General features: G+C 39.0%; 1 long non-coding RNA gene across 1 annotated transcript; it reads right to left on the minus strand.

Moving 5' to 3' along the window:
- Positions 1 to 4770: 4770 nt before the first annotated feature.
- LOC121892402 lies at positions 4771 to 15633 on the minus strand. Its single transcript, XR_006094411.1, has 3 exons — positions 13090 to 15633; positions 6924 to 8635; positions 4771 to 5344 (listed from the first exon to the last, which is right to left on the minus strand). It is a non-coding gene; the product is annotated as an uncharacterized LOC121892402 (long non-coding RNA).
- Positions 15634 to 16311: the final 678 nt, after the last annotated feature.

Raw genomic sequence — 16311 nt, forward strand, 5'->3', positions numbered from 1 at the left:
TAAACAAATTGAATTTGTTTGGTCTCGGATTTGTTTTCTGCATAATTCTATCATGAATCTGCATTAGCTTATGTAATGTGTGTCTGGATTTGATTTGATTCTTCCAGCGTCAACACAGGAAAACAGAGCCCATATTAAAAACTGCTGAAGTTTCATGTCTTTTTCTGTCTGCCAGGCTCAAACGGGGACAGTTCCAACGAAATTGAAATTACAGCGGCCATTGTAAAATAAATCCATACTTGAAGATGTATCATTAACCCAAGGGGAAGTGAAAAGGAGCTACAATATAATATGAGCTTAATTCCATCATTACTGATGACGGTAATTACCATTAAAGCTTTTTATTATCATAATCATTATTACAGCACCAATAACAGTAACTGTGACCACAGGGAGAGCAAGGGTCTGAAGAAGAAGAGGATCCTGTAATAAGTTTATTGCCATTCATTAGTGAGGATGGAAGGCGTTCCAGTATGAGAAGTAGAGAAGAGGAAGAAAACATGTTGCCATAATATCATCACAGCTTACATACATACACATACATTTTTAGTATTTGGGAAATCTCACTAGTGAGACAGCTATGCTAACTCAGACTACACAAAGTTTGGTCTTGCTGCTGGTGAGAAAGATTAAAATACTTCTAGACATCACAAACAGAACAAAACTTTACTCATAACAAACTATGTCAATACAGGATTTTATAAGTGTTATTTATCAGCTGCAGGGGATCATGAAAAAAACAACCTGCACAAAAACAATGTGATGCATTTTCCATCCAAAGCCATCAGGCTGCCTCCTCTATCAGCTGTCACCAAAACCCACGCTGAAAGACGGATGTTAATCACCCAAACATCGATCGTAGAGCCTGATAAACTATTGTACTTTATTTAACAGCCATACACACACAGTAACAGTGTGAGCTGTCTTTCTCACCAGTTTCTGTGTAAAATTATCCACCACCTTATTAAAATCCTGCAGTCTGACCAGATCAGTAGATGATTATGCTGTCCCGGCTAATGATAAACTTTTCATATTGATAGCCTCATAAGCTCTCATCATTCTGGTTTGATCTGTAGACTGTGTGATGTTGCTTGGAAACTTGTCTTTTGGACTTTCATTCATCAGGCGGCCAGAAACATAACTAGAAATCAATGCTAATGTTGCACTAAACAGACTCCTTAATACACTGACAGTATGTCAGGGTTGTGTGTCTGTCAGTCCTGCTGCCCCCAACTGGCCAAAACAAAAGGGACAATGAATGAGGCAGGTTTTAATCTATTTAAATGTGTGTATTACTTCTTCAGGGTTATGCACATAAAGAAAAACAGAGCTGGAATTTACTTCCCACTCAGCAAAAAGAGAAATCAGCTTCAATCAGTGGTTAAATTAATCTCTATCTCAGACTTTTGTATTGTGGCTCTTATCCGAGGGAATATTCCTTGAAAACACTGTAATTAACTAAGGTTTCATGTGCTGACACCACAGCTTTTCACAGTAGCCTTTGAATGTCCAACTTTGTAAAATAAGCAAATAAGTAACTATGAGCAAGAAGTGACATGCTAGCTAGAAGCAATAGCATTTGAAGCTTCTTTCTATCTTATCTGTATTGTGCCGTCTACTCTCCCCTGTGCATGTTCTCCAGATAATTTTATTCAAAAATAGTTATTGAAGAGGGAAAAATGCTAACATGCTTGCTAATATTTAGAAAGCTTGCTAGGTGCAACTCATCTATCAAGAATACATGATTACAAAGTTACAGGCAGGAGCAGCCTACCTGATAATGCTATAGCATTAGCAGCTAACGTTACTTTCAAAGCACACTAGCTTACTCCTGTCGCAGAGAATAACGGAATCCATAAACTGTTTTATTTATGAGGAAATTTCGCCCATATAACATAGAAAATAACACATTTAACTGACTGTTGGACCCACAGTACTGGTCAAAAGATTAGACACACCAAATGAGAAAGTGTTTAAACTTTTGGCTGGCACTGTATGTGAACAATGAACAGTTGGCAGCATTTTGGTGTAAAATTCTTCCTCCATTGGGACTGCTCTAATTGTACCCAGCAGACAAAACAACCTACACACATAGGTTGTAGCCAGCATTTTAAAAATACTGGAGGTACAAATTCCCCCAGCACATTTTAAATAACAATCAAATATTTTTTAACCAAAGAAAAGTTAAAGAAATTTATTCTAAATCCACCATTTACTATTTAGTTCCGCAAGTGTAGACTCGACCTGACCTGTAGCACTGTCTTTCTCTATTTTTTGGATGCATTTACTCTGACTCAATCGCATTTGGACACTCCTCTCTCTCTGAGCTGCTCAGACCCATATATGGGTCCTTTCATTAATATTTTTCGTTCAAAGATAAGGCTTTACAATCACTTTGCAGCCCCAAGGTGACCCTTGAGATGTACTGTCTTGTGATAGGGAGCATCTAGTATTCTGCATACGGCACACAGCGCTGGAATATGTATGAATCACATTATGCCTCTAAAAGCAGAATTAAATTTCCTTTTTATCTTGACTATTGCATTCTTTGTAACTGTGAATACACCTGATAAAAATCCAAATCACAAAAGCAAGACATACATTTTAAATAACCCACATGAGTATTGTTAATTTCTGAGCACTGCGACTGGCCTTAGGTAAGCTTATCTATTACTGAGGCATTCAAGTGGTAATTAAAGTATCTGCAGGCAAGTTGTGGAGGCGTTTTATCAGGCAATGCAAGCAACTCAGCCTGTATGAGGCATAGACCTTTGTCAGCCTAAATTCACCGTTTCTAAATAACAGGGATTTGTGTTTCTTAAAATCAAGGTAATTATTTTGTATAATGGGTTTCCTGGTGTATTTTTTCATTTTAAAGCAAAGAAGTGAACCTTGCTAATGTACCATTTGGCATCTATGAATAAAATTTGCATTCACTGCCCTCTTTAATCACTCACAGTTGTTTGTGTAAATAAAATGTACCTCGCCGACTAAGTGAAAATGATCTGAAGATCAGGCTGTGGATGAAAGCAGAGCATTCTGTATACACACCAGCCAATCTGGACAGATATCAGATCTGATCCACATCTCATGCTGAGCCACATCCGCGTGCACTGCAGCTCTTTGACCTTGGATGTTGCTCAGTGGAAGAGTACATGTTTCACATGTATGATGTCCAGCGTTTGATCTCCCAATTCATTATGAAAGCAGGGTGATACTGAGTCATAGGGCATCATCTGTAAACCAGAGAAGCCGCTCACAAGCTCTTTAGGGTCTCTGCTCTGCTGACCCCAGTGATGAGAAAATGTCTCCACTGGGATGAATAAAAATGGTGTGTGGACAGCCATATTAAATTATATCATGGCTTGGCATTCATTGTTGATGCAGCTTCTGCTCCTGGGAACCAGTGCAACCACTTTCCTCTACCCTCATGGGATTTATTGCACCTCCTACCCAGCAGATATTTCTCATTTGAGCTCCTAAGAAATCCCTTGATCAATCCCCTTGAAATAACCCAAGATAACATTAATGTACCGTTGTCTAAATAGTATGCTGTTGGAGAGCACATTCTCTATCAGATACAGTCTCTGAGCAGACCCATTAGTGGGATTAGCAAATAGCTTTTCAGTAAACGAGGCAATGATTGACCTTGCAGTGACACTAAGCAGAACTACCTGTGAACTCGGCTGATGCTCACACAGCTCACCGAGTCTTGCACTACACGGCTCTGACATCCTGCAGAGTGAGCTGTGAAGCACAGCTGACTTAAAAGTATGACTAAACAAAGACATCACTGTTACTGTGCCTTTGATGATGAAACATGCAGTTTGCAGAAATACCCTCTCTGTGCAGAAACACCAGCGCTTTCCAGCAGAGCGACGGCTGCTATTTACTGTTAGGAATTTATTTGACAGAACAGGTTTGTTCTGATTATTTTTGTGGTACCCACCTACTCCAGGGTAGTCTACCCCTGATGCAGGTATACTTAACCATAACTGAAATGCTAATACCACAGATATTAATTATTTTCTTTGCAATTTGGACGTACTTTGTCGTGTCTTAAATGATTATTCTTTATCTATAACTGGAAAACGTAAAAATGTAACACATCCAAGGTAAACATCAGTGTCAGTGTGAGATCTCTCTAGATGCACCATTTTGCTTCGACAATCAACAATAGCAGAGAGAAATCTATCATAGCAGAGGCACAGATACCAATCTCAACCGACAGTGGTCCCAATAGACCAGCATGCAATGCAGCCACAAAAACATATTGTATTTAATCAAGGGACAGTTCTCTTTAACCCAACAAGTTGAAAGCAACAAGTTCACACTTCTCCTCCTGGGCCAGATGGATAAGAGTATTTTCAGAATAATGGAAGTCACAGAAGTCCTGAGAGGAAAGTAGAAACTCTAAAAATGTTAACTGTAATACTTCACCATATAAAATATATACAAAGAATGAATTACAGTGAAATGTTACAAAATTTTGTGGAACAGATTTTTTTTCTCTTTAAAGCAGCATTCATCATTTTTCTTGGCCACTTGGAGGCAGAAGCTGTAAACATTGACATATTATCACCTTATAAAGGTGTTCTGGCTAATTTGTTAATGTTGCTACACATCAGCAGATACGCAGCAACATTAACATTCATTTGGAGTCGTGTTTATGTTCACCAGATGAATGTAAACCTATGATCACTCTCCTGTTAGCTCTGCTTTGGTCTCCACCAACTCTTGAAGGAAGTGTTGGACTCTGAGGGGCGAAAAATATAAAAGACACCTGATACATTCAATGGGCCCCCATCAGCATAGAACAACGATGCATGTTTGGTAAAAAGGCTACATTGCCAGTTAAGATTAATATGATAAGTGGTGACTCAGAATGTAAGGAAAACAACACTTCTGTATTAAAAAGAATGTACTTTTTAAACATTTATTTTGAAAAGATGTCTGTAATAAAATACAGGGAATGGGTAATGTTTTAAATGTATATTTCTCAAACAAATCTGTAGTAAAAACATGGAACTATGGAACTGGTCTTGTCAGGCAAGTGAAGAGTAAGATTGGTGAAATAAAAGGAGAATTCTTTTGGCCATGAGTTTGTGAATGTTAATGACCTTGTTATGATCAGTTGGTATGTCACTCTCAATAGACAACAGCAGAAGATCTGAGAGCCTTCCTTCCCCACATCTGTTTCCAAGCTGGGTCTTGATCAGCTTCAGTTTGGAGAACGATCAGGCAACCGATGCAGTTGTCACTGGTAATGCAGCATATATTTTGAGGAGGTTTGTCAGCTTTGGGAAGACTGTGTCCACATCATTTTCTTTAAGCCTGGACATTTCTGGTAGGGAGACCATGGGAAGAGTGAAACACCTTCAGTTCATTGACAATACTGTCTTCCTCAATGTCACAGAATTGGCAATCATCCTTGAAAGATTTGGCAGCTGTGTCATTTGTCATGCCTTTCCAGTTACTTGGGGTAGTAAGGCACTAACATACAGCACTAGAACTGCACCAGCCCTCTTGCCTTTGTCATGTATGTTTTTACCTCCTCCAGGGTAGTTATGTTTTCACTCCTCTCCATTTATTTGTCTGTTAGCAGGGTTACTCAAAAGCTTCCCTTCCAGATTTCATAACAGGATACATTAAAACTTGTGGCAGTCCCCCTTATCTTATTTACATTAGATGTGGAAATTAATAAATATGTAAAGAAATCAATACATGTACAAAAATATAATTATTTAGTTGTTTATTGGCCATTCATTAATTTATTCTTTCTTGGCAACATTTTGATAATCTATCAGATATATTTTGGGACTTCTAGACAAGATGTTATTTTCTCTTCCTGTTTGTGGGCTGGTATTACAAAAAAAATTCAGGTGTATTTTTTATGAATGGGAAGTCAGTTTGTTTCAGGAGATGCAACTGATCCGCAATTACTTTTATTTATTTAACAAAATGCTTTGTAATTAGGTGGAAAAAATAGGGCTGTGGCCTTAGTTTTAACCTTTATTCTGTACAAAAATAAATCATTTAAATAATAGACTGCTGATTTACTTTGCCAGGATTGACTCCACTATGTCTATATGCGCATGTGTGTATGTGTTTATACTGTTGGCAGGGTGTAATTACTGTGCTGTGCCTATTTGCATAAGTAATTAGTACTGACAGACACTGGTCTTGTACAGTGTTTAGTCAGCCAGCTGAATGCTAACAAGAGGAAGGACTTTAAATGTACAAAGTGAGTGTTGGCCGTTTTTCTAATTTGCTATTAACATGCAAGAAAAAAGCATTACATGAAAGACAGGTTAAAAAACAAAAGCCGAAACATTTAAATTCAGTGTCCCACCAATTGTGAGATTAAACCGCATCGAACTGCCAGCTATTCAACAGATGCCTCGCCCCGAGTGACACCCAACAAGCCCGAGAAACTGTGAGACTGTGAGATGAAAACAAGCCAGATTAAAATTATTTCTGGGAAACTAAGTTTGGTTGCAATCTCCACGACGAGCTCAAAGAGCGTAATGAAATAAAGCAGCTCGATGACATGAAAGTAAAAGTGGTTGCTGGGTTCAATGATTCCATGTTGGTGAGCTGCCTCTTCCCTCATCTGAGCTGACACTGTTGTTACAACCCCCTAAGGTGATACAGCCAGTGGAAAGGGTGATTTGTCATGATTGGGTAAGTGTACACTCCTTCCAAGTGTGTGTGTGTGTGTGTTGGAGTCGATATGTTTCCGGCCGGGAGGGAGAGTTTGAGCTGACAGTGACATAATTCACACGTGCGAGCTTTCATCTAGTGTGAGAGAGAGGGTGTTAGTGAGCTTATGTGTTTGCAAGAGTGTGTATCCGTGAGGTTTTGTGTGTACGTGTGTGCCCATGCACCCAAACAAAATGTTTGCGCCCACGTATTTCACTTACCTTACAGTGTAAGACAAGGTTACGGTTATTAAAGAAGCCCAGAGCAATTCTCTTGGCAGCGGTTATTGTGTCCTGCGATTATCTCCCATCAGCCCTGAGCCGTCACATTCTCCACAATCCCCCACTGAAATGAGCCTACCGCCACTTAATTTCATTGTCGATTATCTTCCAGAGCGCAGGGAAGAAGATAGAAGTTCTCCTGTAATTAAGTAAATTGGAAGTGATAGGAGTGAGGAGGAAGCCTCTGATGTAATGCAAAGGTTGACCTTGTATTTCTCCCCAACCTCTCTTGACCTCAGCCTGCCCCCCTCTCTCTCCATTTTCCAAGTAACAGCTCTTTGATTTATAGATTTTGATGTTTGATTATTGCTAAAAACTTTCATCAGCTTCAGTCTCTGTGGAGGGAATATAACCCATTTCTTCTCTTCCTTCATCTCTCTCGTATTTCATCCACATGGACACATTCATACACTCACATAAACAACACATGCAGAGCACCTTGAGTCGAGCTTGAATAATGGCAGCTATTAATCTCTTGGACACTTGAGGTTTGATTAATTTTCTGTAAAACTAGCTTTGACACTGTGCATGATTTCTGTCATTTTTTTGCTGTATGCCTGTGTTCAGCATGGATTTGTCTGAGAGACGGTAGGACAGCAAACAGAGCGAGCTTATCGGTCCAGAAATGACAGAGGGAGAAATTGACAAGGGAGATGAGACGATTATAGGTCAGACAGAATGAGAGTAACATAATGACTGTGTAAAAACCTAACAATCACATCATGTGGAGATTCAGTTGTTAAGAGGAAAATTCCACTTTATTACAATTTCAACCTTATTTGTGTAAATTTGCTCATTTTTTCTGTCAGTTATGATAACAATAGACTCAAAGATTTAGAGAGACTTGGTGACTTTGCTGAAAAGGGGTAAAAAAAGACAAGAACGCAGCAGTCGATCATACAGGCTGGAAACAAACCCCCAGATTAGTCAGATGTGTTTGGAAGAGAAAACACAAGCTAACGGTAAAATGAATTCCCAAAATATCTGTTGTAAACATCCATCACTGTTTACAGACTGACTTCTTGGATCAACTAAGAGTCTACAGCTATGCTAGTGGCTCTGTGAGGCTATTCGTTAGCATAGCAGTGCTTTGAGCTTATATGAACATGCTAACATTCTCACAATGAGAATGCTAGCAAGTTGATATTTAGCAGGTATGATGTTCACCATGTTTAAAGTATTAGTTTAGCATGCTAACATTTGCTAATTAGTACTAAACACAAAGCACAGCTGAGGCTGACGGAATTATCATTAGTTTTGCAGGTACTTGGTCATAAACTTTAGTTGAACGATCAGGGGATCGAAGTTTTTACAATTCATTCTCTGAGGGCAATGAATGTATGTATCGGATTTTATGCCAACCCATGTGATAGTTGTTGAGATATTTCAGTCTGGACCAGCGTGGTGGACCAACATTACCATCCCTAGAACCATGCAGCTAATGTGGCTAAATGTGTCTTTTGAAGTTCACATTTACTGTGTTTTCACTCTTTTGTGATGCAGAAAAGCACAAGCACAAGCACAAGCACAAGCACAAGCACAAGCATTTCAGTTGATGTCTTGCTCAGTGTCCAGCTCAGTGATTGTCACAGTCCAGCCTCTTTTAAACAGGTGAGCAGTGCCAGGTGTATGTAATTAGAACCAATCAAGCCCTGGAATAGAAATAGAACATATAGAACAGGTTACAAGCAAACCAAGTGGCATCACATTTACTTAGGGATACTAAGTAAGCCAACAGGCAGAGAAAGAAATAGATCAATAATAACAAAGGTTGGGCATCTAAAAGATTGTGGTAAGGTTAATAAAAGTTGATTGTTCATTGTCATTTTTTGCCATGTCTGGCTTCTTTTTCACAATGTGATTATAACCTATAGAGATGACCAACGCAACGCAATGAAAACATGAAAATTCTACTTTTTTTGTCAGTGAAGAGGGAAAAGAAATGTGATTAAGGTGATTTCAGTCATGAAAGTGCCTTTTTATCTAGATATTAAATTGACAATTACTTAAATATTGTAACTTAAATACAAAATGTAACAACTAGTTAAAAATACTGTGAGCTGCGGGCAATTAGTAAATGTAAGATAGTTGATGTCAAATCCAGATCAATAGGAACTTATTTTTTATGCGTATCCACGTGCAGAAACATCTCAGGAAAAAAGCCTTTACCATGACAGGCACAAAGTTTTTGCATTTTCCTCCGTACTGTTCTCACAAAACATTCCTTGTTGACAAGTTCGGAGAGAAATGTCTAGCGAGTGCAAGAGGGAAAAAAAAACGTCTGTGAGGGTTTCCCCCCCCCCAAACTCTCTGTCTAAAGCTTTGCTGTCTGTCAACAGCGTAGAGCCAGCCAAACAGTCTCTCAGAGGCATCTGCTGAGGATTTCTCAGGCCTCGCAGCAAGAGCGGAACAGACAGGAGGAAAGTGCGAGTGAGGGAGGCAGATAGAGTAGATGGAGGCTTAATCCTGGCTTAGATTATCAGAGGGAGGAAGAGATGGGAAAGGCGGCGGGAGACAGAGAAGTGGGACCAGAAAGTGAAGGGCAATAAACAAATAGAGAAAAAAAGAGACAAACAGCCGACAAGTATGAGGAAAAGAGTATGAGTAAAACAGAGCCTGCTATTATTCTCGTAAAACACCTTTATGTGTCACAAGTGAGTCTTTTTCAGCCATCTATCTCCACTCTACAGAATTTTCTGCCTTTAAACTTCTTGGAATTGTTTTTTTCCCCCGTCTCTTCAGGCATGTTCCCACTGGTTTGTCTCTGAAGCACAAAATTGTATGTGAGATGTGGGTCAGGTAAGGAATGAGATGGATGTGGTTTTAATAGAGATTAATTACATCCCAAATGAAGCACTGAACTTCTCAAGGGTCCTTGCCAGAGTGGTTTGGACTACGTTAATGATAGAAAAACTCTGTTTAGTCTACAAGCAAACCACAATAGCAATGGGTGGACAAAAGTAACTCAATATAAAAGCAGCCTAACCTCATAAATCAATGTTAAAAGTCTTAGTGCACTCAGTTGTGGGAAAGTCAATGACCTGATATAAACCCGAGAGGTTTACTTACACCAGGCAGAGAAGAAGACAAAGAAGTTGGGAATTAGCAAACTTCAACTGTAGATGACAAATTTCTCAACGGAATAGTTCGGCATTTTGGGAAATGTGCTTATTCGCTCTCTTGTGTGATAAATGAGGAGACTGACACCACTTTCATGTTGTGTGTTAAATATGAAGCTAGAGTCAGGAGATTATTATTTTAGCCTAGCATAAAAACTGAAAGCATAATCCCTACAACAATAAAACACTGTCAAACTCTCTTTTTTTATGGACAAAGAAAAAGTTTCAAGATCAAGGTGTAATTATTTTGCAATCAAAAGAAAATATGGCTTAAAGCTGGCGTGTGGGACTTTTGTCTCACCCTTCTGGCAGTGAGAGTAAAGGGGCTGTGACTGCCTGAGTACAAAGAGATTACTAGGAGGAGGGGAGGACATTTCTCTTCATTTGATAACGTTAAAAGTAAAGTTAGACTTCTCTGTTGGCTTCCCGACTCATTTTAAAAAAGATGAGAGAGCTGAGAGAACCATTGAGCGGGGAGAGAGAGAGCAGTAGCTTAGCCAACTGATTTCTAGAGGGCGTTCTTCCCGTTAGCCACGCTAGCTAACGGGAAATCAAAAAACAAGTTTATTCAGGTAGTTTACTCAATGCAAATAAGACATAGTGTATGCAGATATAAGTTGTGTGTCATCAGATTTGCCTATGCAATATTCCACATGTATCATAGCAATAAGACAATAAAAAGAGGTTGGCTACCTAACAAATTATTATGTGATATAGCAACCGATAGCTACCAGGGGGAAAAAAGTGCTATCGTCTTCCCTTTTTGGTTGTGCAATGGTTGACGCACTTCCTTTGTGCCATAAATTGAGCCTTTGTACCATTATTCTATAGCCATTACATCAAGCAATCAACTTTTACATCATAATGATAAGTTAAAGCCAAAAAGTTGTGTCTTCCCACTTTAATATGCTGAGATCATGAGGGAATTATTTTGTTATCATGAGACCACCTCAGGCCTTTCATAAAAACTGTGGATCTTAGATTGGAGAAATGGCAAACAAAGATCAAACATAGATGTAAAATGAAGCAGCTTTCTGTCCTGGGAAGTTAAATTTCTAACTGTAAAAAGAGTTCATGCTTTGAAGAGTTTGATTTGGTTCTTTGAGTACATGCAACAATAACAAATTAACTATTTTACCCCAAGTATCTTGCAGTGTAGCTGGAGGCCCTGCAGCTTCATTTCGCTAAGCTCTAATTAAGACAAGAAGAAGGAGTTAGTATCCTCCTATCACGTCAGAATGATTTCAAAGAGGCCAAATTCTGTATCTTTAGAGTTTGGGCATAAATATGAAAAGACTGCAATCACTGCTTTTGTATTTGGAAGGGAGTTGTCTTGCTATGTACTACATATAAATACAAGAGCTTGTTGTGCAAAGATTGTGAATAACAAGACAGTTTTATGCTCAATAATGAAGTTTCAAAGCCGCAGTGTAGTTGTACACCCGTCTGTTCGCATACATCATTCATAAAAACAATGAGACAGAGCACAGTGACACACTATACCAGTGATTAACAACCAGAAGTATTTGTACCAGGGGAAACTTCAGTGATTGAGTGGAAATATTGTGGAGCAGCTCAACTAATTAAAAAAAAAAAACTAAGAAATTATCAGTTATTTAAAAAACAGTCACATATTTGTGTCGAGGGGAAAATAAACATCCAGTCAGATGCTGATCTTCAGTCATTTTTTTTGTCTCAATAATCAGTAAGCTGCTATTAAAACTAGTTAGCAAGTTCAAATAATTAGCTAAAAGTAATGATTAAACTGTTGCATAGTAAGCTAAAAGAAATGGAGAAACAGTTTAAATAATAAACTTAAACAGTTGAAAAAATTGGCTAGAAGTCCTCCTCTGGTCCAAAATGTGTTTCTTATTGTTCCTTCATTTGGGCATTCCTTCATGTTTGAGCTTCACTGTGCAAAATGATGCATGTGCAGAGATTCACACTCGAAAACTGTTTTCACATTTATCTGCTGAAATGAGAAACAAAAAATATTTGCATATTCATAGATACAGGATTTTTCAATGTGGGAGAAGGAATGGATGTAATTTTAAGTAATTCTGTAATTGAAGTGTTCTTGTTGGGGGAAAAAAAAACAAATTATTCAAAGCAGAGGATTTTGAGATGTATTAAAACATGTCTGCAGGGGATCTTTAAATATTCAGCTAAAAGTAATTGGATAAACTGTTGAAAGAGTTATCTAAATGCAATGGATAAACAGTTTAAATAATTAGCTAAAAGTAACAGATGAATGCTTGAAATGTCCAGCTTCTGCCAATCAAAGTGGCAGTAGTAGGAATGCAAAAGTAACTAAACCAACCTAAACATTTCAAATCCAATTGTTGCTTAAAATCAAAACTCTGTTTAGTCTACAAGCAAACCACAATAGCAATGGGTGGACAAAAAAACATAACTCAATATAAAAGCAGCCTAACCTCATAAATCAATGTTAAAAGTCTTAGTGCACTCAGTTGTTGGAAAGTCAATGACCTGATATAAACACTGAGAGGTTTTCTTACACCGGGCAGAGAAGAAGACAATGAAGTTGGGAATCAGCAAACTTTAACCGTAGATGACAAATTTCTCAACGGATCGCTCTCTTGTGTGATAGCAGATCAATTGTTGCTTATCATCCACCTTAAAATCAATTGAACATACGATACTGTAAAGCTCTGAACTGCCTCTGTGACTCTTTGGAAAGACTGGGTGAGCTCTTCTGTTTGCCTGGATGCAAGCGGATGAAAGGACCACAAAGATCACCTTCATTTACATCAAACAGACACACTCACAGATCCTCTGCACACTGCATAGCCCTCAGGACATGTAAATATATGTAGCATACTTTCCCCAGGTATGCTGAACTATAAAAACACTGACATCAAATACACAGCAAGCCCGTTATGGGAACCTTGTTCCTTCACCTGCTCTCTGAATTGAATCATCTTGATATCCACGAGCCCATCATGTATTTATGAGACTCCACTCACATGCAAATATTCCTCCAAAGCTTGCAGTTGGTCATAAATATGAGCCTGCTGATAAAGGTGAAGTTGAGCTCCGTTCTGCCATCAGTCCCAAGAGATTGGCTTCCGTCCCGGAGCGTTAAGAGTTAATTTATCGCTCGCGCAATTCAAATTCAGCCCGGCTGTCACACTTATCACTGTCAAGCGCCGGTGCTGCCCCTGCCTCACGTCCTGATGTACGCTTCCTATTTAAATCCCATCTATCTGTTATGGATGACAGAAAATAATTCATGCTGCTGAAACGCTGTCATCGACAAGGACAGTCTCTCCTGGCAGATATCAATATTAATGCCAGATATCAATATTAAGGTTTTGTTTTACATATTCAAGTTGTGTAGCAGGGGTTAAATTTTTTCTCCTGCTGGACACACATGGAATGATTGCGAGATGTGAGTCATGCGGAATGTGATTGCCTCTAAAACACCAAGTGACAAGCGCGTCATTAATGCAGCGAAGCAAAAGCGAACGCAACAGGAAGTTAGTCTGGAGCTTATTCTGCAATTGATTTGTTTTGCAGAGAAGTCATTTCAAAACAAATCTGAATGTTCAGTGTAAGAGGCAGCCCGCCGGCCAAAATCGACTTTTGTTTGATGTACATTTATCAACTGTTTAACACTTGGCAGACATGAAGAAGATTAATGGCCTCAGTGTTTTTGATCCTGAACTGAATCAAGTTTTGACCTTTGAGTCTTGGTGAGTACCAAGTAAATGTCACTGCTGTGCTTCCTCCAAAAACTAAGCGGGCCAAGACTGGAGAGAGCAGACTGATGCTGTGCACGCCTGGACATCTGCATGCGCCAAAGATCTTTGAGGGGGGAACAGTTTGAAAACTTGACATGAATAGCTTCACTTCATTGTGAAAATAGTTACTGCATTATTATACAGTATAAAACAGTATAAATAGGAGAACTATACAGGGGTAGATCAACAAAGTCATTAGAATTCATCCTCTAGGGATCATGAATGTCTGTATAAAATTTCACAATAGTTTTTGAGATCTTTCAAAGTAGTGAACCAACTGACAGCTGTACTGCTTGCATGACTTGTTTCCATATTAAAACAGAAAGCAATATGGACACACACACACACAAAATACAATAAAATGTAGCTATTTTTAAACATAATCAAACACATAATCTCCAACCTTTGAGGAGGGCAGTTGAATGGTCCTTGTCTGAATCAGCATACTTGCATAAAACATCCGAAAATCACAACATGTAATCAGGCGACAAAGAGACATCAAGCAGATCCACAATCACCAATCACTACAGGCCACGTTGAAAGCCAAGCCATTTTCACATCAAGTTGTCATCATCGTGGGAGGCTGCAGTGTTCAGATGCATCCCGGCGTCGCTCTGATGGTACTTTTGCCAGGAAGGAAGAAGAGGATTCAACCAGCTGCTCTCAATGAGCTCTTTTCTCTCACCTTGGTATAACTGCTCCTGCACAGATGGCAGATTGCACACTGCCAATTTATTCCACAGCTATTTTCCCCCCGTAAACACGTATTTTCTCTGTGCCTCAGAGGACAGGTCGTGAAGAGGTCATACTATCCGTACGGCCGGGGAGAAAGTTTTCAGGGCAAAAGAATATGCATAAGAATATGAATATGTATATGAGGATTTCAAAAATGCAGTTTTTCCCATTTATGTTCTCTGCAGTAGATTATGTGGCGTTAAAAATATTGCCTCCAGTCTTTACACCGTCTAACTAGACTACAATGCCAAACCAAGGTCTACTCAATACCCTAATAGTGTTTTATTTCTATTCGAGGCACCACAGGCCTGCCTTCCAATGCTTTGTTTTCCAATCGGAGCGTTCCCAATTGTCTACCACTCCGCCTTGCTCGTTATGAGGTTCATTTACCACAAGCCCTGGAATAATCACTCGCTTTTCATTTTCCCCAAGCTTTAGCCTTTTAAATGCTCCACCACTGGGTTGTTTGGCCAATTACAGCACAGACTTTCTATTACTTAGCATATTGTATCAAATTGCATATGCCATACGGGGTGATCAGAGGAGTGCACAACACGGCAGAGAGGATAAGAAGCTGTGAATAACAATTATTTCACATGTATACTACTGGGCAGGCTATGCTTGTACATTTCTTGAAATAAAGTCATTATGTGATGACATACTGTGGCTGTTAAGGGATGAAGACTTTTCTTTTCTCACACAATAAACCTAAAGAACAAAAGCATCCTAAATAGATACACTGGAATAAAACTGTTTCAATTATATAATTCGTTTCAAAAACTGTTCCAGAAACGGATCAAAAGGAAGTATTTGACGTGAAGACGCCAACCGGGAATAGTTTTATTATGAAGAAATCATAACGGCAATGGTGTGTTTTCTGCCTACAAGCTCCCACAAGATTTTAGCAGGAAACTGTTTGAAGAAAGATCCTTGCCACAAGTGCTTCCTACATTTTTATGTTTATCTTTGCAAGTACAGAACAGAAGACATTTTTCATTTCTCCGGCACCAAATCCCGCAGGAGTGTTGCTGCTCCCTCGGATGAAGATGCCTGGAACAAAGAGTTCACAAATCCAATGTGTACACACACACACACACACAGATACACACATACACAGATACACACCTGTAGGCATCAGAGGCTAACGCAACCCAATTACAGTAGTGCTGCCTGGTGCTGATTTGTACGCACACATATCCACACACCTGAAATACTTTATGCTAAAGATAGAAAGCTCCTGACCGACTGTGTCCATGCGTCATCTGTTCATTATTGTTTCATTTAATCCAGAAATAACAAAAGAAAACGATCAATGTTTGTTTTTTTTGTGGGCATCAAGAAAAGTGACATTTGAATAATTTCTAAAGTGCTGTTAATTACAGATACCTTAACTGTCTGCTTCACCAGTGATAACACACAGCCTGCAGACTGTGTCATGAACAGGTGGATATTATTAGACTCACTAGAAATGTCTTGGTTTATAGGCTACAGTAGACTGATCACTGTAATGATATTAAATCAACAACGAATAACCAGAGGAAGTATCAGCTTTGCTTTAAAACACTTCTGGGAGGGAGATGAGAGTTTTTCCTTGTATGTAGCCTGTGTGTGATGATGTTACAGGTATGGAATTACTAATGAAGCTGATTGGACGACTTGTGGTCGCTAGATATCCCTGTAGAATGTGAGCGTATCAAATCAAAGAGTCAT

The sequence above is a fragment of the Thunnus maccoyii genome, chromosome 24, assembly GCF_910596095.1.
Source record: "Thunnus maccoyii chromosome 24, fThuMac1.1, whole genome shotgun sequence".
Lineage (NCBI taxonomy): Eukaryota > Metazoa > Chordata > Actinopteri > Scombriformes > Scombridae > Thunnus > Thunnus maccoyii.